The following is a 6,000-nucleotide window of genomic DNA, read 5'->3' as shown; positions in this document are numbered from 1 at the left end:
CCTGTAATCTCAGCTACTCGGGAGGCTGAGGCAGGAGGACTGCTTGAGGCCAGGAGTTTGAGACCAGCCTGGGCAATATAACAAGATCCATCTTCAAAAAATATAACAAGAATTAGCTATGCATGATGGCGTGTGCCTGTAGTACAAGCTACTTGGGATCGCATGAGCCCAGGAGTTTGAGGCTGCAGTGAGCTATCATTATGCCACTGCACTCCAGCCTGGGTGACAGAGCAAGACCCCAGCTCTGAATAAATAAATAAAGCAGTGGTCTTGCTATATCTAGTCTCCCTAGGCAGCAGAGAACAGAAAGGCACTAATAAAATATGCTCAGGACAAAATTTACTCTTATATACTTTATATAAGATTGCAGATAATAACTTTTATTATCAGTATAACTACCAATATGATACTCTTATTTTGAACATAACTTTCTTTCTTTTGAACGTTATTTTGAACTTTATTTTGAACATTCTTTGTCTTTCTTTTGATCTTTCTTTCTTTGAACACTTTTTCTTTCTTTATTTTGAACTTTCTTTCCTTCTTTTTTTATTTGCCTCAGACTCCCAGGTGGATTACAGGCACCTCCCACCATGCCCGGATAATTTTTGTATTTTTTCGTAGAGGCGGGGGTTTCGCTATGTTGGCCAGGCGGGTCTCGAACTCCTGACCTCAGGTGATCTGCCCACCTCGGCCTCCCAAAGTGTTGGGAATACAGGTGTGAGCCACTACACCTGGCCTGGCTTTCTTTAAATAGAGAAATATACCTTAAGCCCAGAGGGTACTCAGAAGAGTCTTCAAATCCGAAACAAGAAAAGAAAAACACATAACTTTTGGCCAGGCATGGTGGCTCACTCCTGTAATCCCAGCACTTTGGGAGACCGAGGCGGGCGGATTACTTGAGGTCAGGAGTTCGAGACCAGCCTTGCCAACATGGAGAAACCCCATCTCTACAAAAACAAAAACAAAAATTAGCCAGGCATGGTGGCATGTCGCTATAATCCCAACTACTCTGGAGGCTGAGGCAGAAGAATTGCTTGAACCTGGGAAGGCAGAGGTTGCAGTGAGCTGAGATTGCACTGCTACACTCCAGCCTGAGCGACGGAGTGAGACTCTGCCTCAAAAAAAAAAAAAAAAAAAGGAAAGAAAAAGACATACCTTGCAAATCACCAGGAACATATGTGACAATGACGGCAGGACTTTTATTTCTAAGGTTGCCAGCTGTGTGGAGGAACTAAAACAATTTCAAACATATGAATGTTAAACAATATACTTTTTTAGTGAGATTGTGGAAAAAGAGGTAATTTCCTATGTTGCAGGTGAGAATACAAAACGATTTGACCCATATTGTGATGGTTTATTTTTTGTGTCAGCTTGACTGGGTTAATGGATGCCCAGATAACATTATTGGCCAGGCATGGTGGCTCATGCCTGTAATCCCAGCACTTTGGGACGCTGAGGCAGGCAGATTGCTTGAGCTCAGGAGTTTGAGACCAGCCTGGATAACATGGAGAAACCTCGTCTCTATAAAAAACACACAAAAAAAATTATTAATAGCTGGGCATAGCGACACACACCTGTAGTCCCAGGTACTTGGGAGGCTGAGGTGGGAGAATTGCTTGATCCTTTCTTGAAAAGGTAATCCTTTCTCCTTTCTTGAAAATAGGAACTTCTTGATGTAAAGTGTATCTAGCATTTGTTCTTTTTTGTTTCCATTATTGTCATGATAAAATATGTAACTTAATGCCACATATGTATAAGCCAAATCCAGGATTTCTGTGGCAGTATTAAATGAAGCAACTTTTAAATACAGAAAGCAACCCCATGGTAGTGATTTACATCATTTAAGTTTCGTTGGCTTGTTCAATAAATATTTATGTAGCATTTCTTATATTCCAGTATTAGGCTAGGTATTGCTTTTATTTTATTTTTTAACCTTTAAATCACATTTTTTTTTATTGAGATAAAATTCACACAACAGGCTAAGTGCGATGGCTCATGCCTGTAATCCCAGCACTTTGGGAGGCTGAGATGGGCAGATCGCTTGAGGTCAGGAGTTTGAGACCAGCGTAGCCAACATGGCAAAAACCCGTCTCTGCTAAAAAAAAAACCATAAAAATTAGCCAGGCGTGGTGGTGTATGCCTACAATCCCAACTACTCAGCAGGGTGAGACAGGAGAATCACTTGAACCCGGCAGGCGGAGGCTGCAGTGAGCCAAGATCCCCCTGCTGTGCTCCAGCTTGGGTAACAAAAGTGAGACTCTGTCTCAAAAAAAAAAAAAAAAATTCACACAACATATAATTCACAATTTAAAACACTTCAAAGTATACAATGGAGTGCAGTTTGTTTTGTTTTTTTCCTCATCCTCAGATGCTGGGATTTTTTTTGTTTGTTTTTGTTTTTGTATAGTCACAATATTGTGTAACAAGGATTACTTTCTTAATTCCAGAACATTTTTGTTACTCCAAAATGAATCTGTTCCCAATTTCCTCTACATCCATCCCCTGGAATCTTTATAGATTTACCTATTCTGTATAGTTCATATAAATGCAATCATTCAATATGTGGCCGTTTGTGTCTGGCTTCTTTCAATTAGTATAATGTTTTCAAGGTCCGTCTGTATTGTAGGTATATTAATACTTCATTGTTTTTTATGACTGATTTCATTATATGTATATATTACATTTTATTTATCCATTCCTTAGTTTATGGGTATTTGGGTTGTTTCTGGTTTTTGAATGTTATGATTAAGGCTGCTATGAACATTATTGTGCAAGATTTTTTGGGAACGTATGTTTTTTCAAGCTTCTTGGTATATACCTTAAGAGCAGAATTGCTGGGTCATTTAAAAATTCTATTTTTTACCTTTTAAGAACTGCCATATTGTTTCCAGAGGGGCTACACCATTTTACATTTCCTCCAACAATGTATAAAGGTTCCAATTTCTCCATCTCTTCACCAATGCTTCTTGTTGTTGTTTTTTCTTTCTTTTTTTGAGATGGAGTATCTCTCTGTCATCCAGGCTAGAATGCAGTGGCACAATCTCAGCTCACTGAAATCTCCGCCTCCCAGGTTCAAGCAATTCTCCTGTCTCAGCCCCCCAAGTAGCTGGGTCTATAGGCATGCACTACTACACCTGGCTAATTTTTGTATTTTTAGTGGAGACAGGGTTTCACCATGTTGACCAGGCTTGTCTCAAACTCCTGACCTCAGGTGATCCATTCCAGGATGATCTCAAACTCCTGACCTCAGGTGATCCAGCCTCCTAAAGTGCTGGGTTTACAGCGTGAGCGACCGTGCCTGGCCTTGTTGTTGTTTCTTAAGGTGGGTAGGAGGAGGTGGACCAAGATGGTTGAATAGAAGGCTCTACCAATCTTCTCCCTCCCCGACAAGGACACCAATTTAACAACTATCTACACAAAAGAAGCACCCTAGTAAGAACCAAAAATCATGTGAGCACTCCCTGGATTTGGTTTTAACTTTATATTTCTGAAAGAGGCACTCAGGAGGGTAAGAGAGACAGTCTTGAATTGCTTGATGTCACCTCTCCGCCATCCCCTGGCAGCAGCTGCCTGGTGCAGAGAATCTGTGCATTTGGGAGAGGGAGAGCACAGCACTGTGAGACATTGAACTGAATTCAGTGGTGTCCCGTCATCGCAGAAAGCTAAACTAGGCTGAACTCAGCTGACGTCTACCATGGTGGGAGCAAGAGAGGATCTGTCCTTCTGAGTGGTTGGAATGCAAGTTCCAGCAAGCCTCTCACCATGGGCTAAAGTGCTCTGGGGTTCTATGTAAACCTGATAGGCAGTCTAGAACACAAGGACTGCAACTCCTAGGCAATGCCTAGGGCTGAACTGGGCTCAGAGCCAGTGGACTGGAGTGCTTGCAACCTACTGAGACACCAGCCAGGATGGCTAAGGGACTGCTTGTGCCACCCCTCCCCCAAACCCAGGGTGCACAGCTCACAGCTCCAAGACACCCCTTCCTTCTACTTAAGGTGAGGAGACAGAAGAGTAAAGAAGACTTTGTCTTGCACCTTGGATACCAGCCCAGCTATAGGAGAGTAGGGCAACAGTTAGAGTTTTGAGTCCCCTTGGAATTTGATATTTCTAGACATATCCTGGGTCAGAAGGGAACCTACTGTCTTGAAGGGTAGGACCCAGTTTTGGCAGGACTCATCGTATGCTAACTAAAGAGCCCTTGGGCCCTGATAACCAGCAGCAATACTTAGGTGGTACACCATGGGCCTGGGGTGAAACTTTGAGACTTGTTGGTTTCAGGTGAGACTCAGCACATTCCCAGCTGTAGTGGCTATGGGAAGAAACTCCTTCTGCTTGAGAAAAGTAAAGGGGATTTTTAAATGTACATATTCTTCTTCTTCTTTTCCTTCTTCTTCATCTTCCTCTTTTTTATTTGGTGGGGCCACCCCAAAGGGCAGACAGGTTTATTGGGCAGCAGCTGGAAATCAGTGGTTGGACTTGGCCACATGCTGTAGCTCATCCTTCTTGATGACATAGGAGTTGGAGGAGCCCCTGGTGGCATTGATGAGCTCATCTTCCAGGCACTCAGCAATGGTCTTGATGTTCTGGAAGAAAGCCTCACAAGTGCCTCTGCACAGCAGCCAGATGGCCTGATTCATGCCATGCAGTGGGTACACATCCACAGCCTGTCATCTCATGGTCTTGGCTCACCCAATGCATGTAGAGTCCTCCCAGGGACCACTGTTGATGACGGCATTCACCAGGACTCGAAGAGTGTTCTCATTCGTGAGCAGGTGGACGATCTCAAAAGCATGCTTGACAATGTGCATGGTCATGGGTTTCTTGCCATTATTGTGGCCATGCATCATCATGGAGTTAGTGAGGTGCTCCAAGATGGGGCACTGTGTTTTGTGGAAATGCTTGGAGGGCATACCACCCTGCACTGTGAAGCAGGTACTTGGTATACTTCTCCTCCACTGCAATGTAATCCTTCAGGGAAATGTCATTGATCTGCACATCATCGGTGCTCCACCTCCCAAAGAGCTGGATGTTGGGGGTTTCTACCATCTCTGGTGCTGCTGTCTCCCACTTGGTCATCCTAAGGGCACAGCCTGAGCATCTCTGTTGCATGGCATGGACCACATGCCACCCTGGCACAGACAGGAAGAGCTTTTTAATATACTTCTAATTCACCAAGCACAAAAGTGGACTTTTTCTTACACCTTATGTGCCAGCTCAGTCACAGGGGGTTACAGCACCAAACTGGCTCTTGAGTTCCCTGATTCCATGACTGGTCTCTTAGAGCGCATTTCTGGGTCTGTCCTGGGCCATAGAGGAGCCCACTGCCCTGAAGGGTGAGTCCCAGGCCAGGCAGGATTCACCACAAGCTGACTGAAGAGCCCTTGGGCCCTAAGGGAACATGGGTGGTAGCCTGGCAGCACTCCCATGGGCTTGTGATAGCCACAGGGTGAGGCTGCTCTGCCTGTGGAAAGTACAGGGAAGAGTGGGAAGCAGTGCATCTTGAGGTTTGAGTGCCAGCTCAGCCACAGTACAATAGAACTCCAGGTAGACTGCTAAGGTATTTAATTCTAGTCCCTGGTCCTGGGATGACAACAATGGACCCACCTGGGGCCTGGGGGAACTTACTACCTTGAAGTGAAGGACATAGCCTGGTTGGCTTCACCACCTGCTGACTATAGAGGCCCAAGCCCTTGATTGAACATAGGTAATAGACAGGTAGTGGTTACAGCATGTCTTGGGTAAGACCACTCTTCAGGTCTGAACCAGCACAGTACCCGTGGTGGTGGCCACAGGGGTGCTTGCATCAATACACCCTCAACTCCAGGTGGCTCAGTACAGAGACTCCATTAGTTTGGGAGAAAGTAAGGGAAGAGAACAAGATTCTCAGCCTGGTAATCCAAAGAATTCTTCCAGATCTTATCCAAATCATCAAAGTGGTACCTCTACAAGTCTGCAAGAACCACAGCATTACTGAGCTTGAGATGCCTCCTAATTCAGATG

The 6,000-nt window shown here is 44.6% G+C and overlaps 1 pseudogene; it reads right to left on the bottom strand.

The window, feature by feature from the left end:
• Positions 1 to 4,463: 4,463 nt before the first annotated feature.
• On the bottom strand, positions 4,464 to 5,076 carry LOC738068 (small ribosomal subunit protein uS7-like; annotated as a pseudogene).
• Positions 5,077 to 6,000: the final 924 nt, after the last annotated feature.

This window comes from Pan troglodytes, chromosome 11, assembly GCF_028858775.2.
Source record: "Pan troglodytes isolate AG18354 chromosome 11, NHGRI_mPanTro3-v2.0_pri, whole genome shotgun sequence".
NCBI lineage: Eukaryota > Metazoa > Chordata > Mammalia > Primates > Hominidae > Pan > Pan troglodytes.
This window is presented reverse-complemented; position numbering and strand designations above follow the sequence as displayed.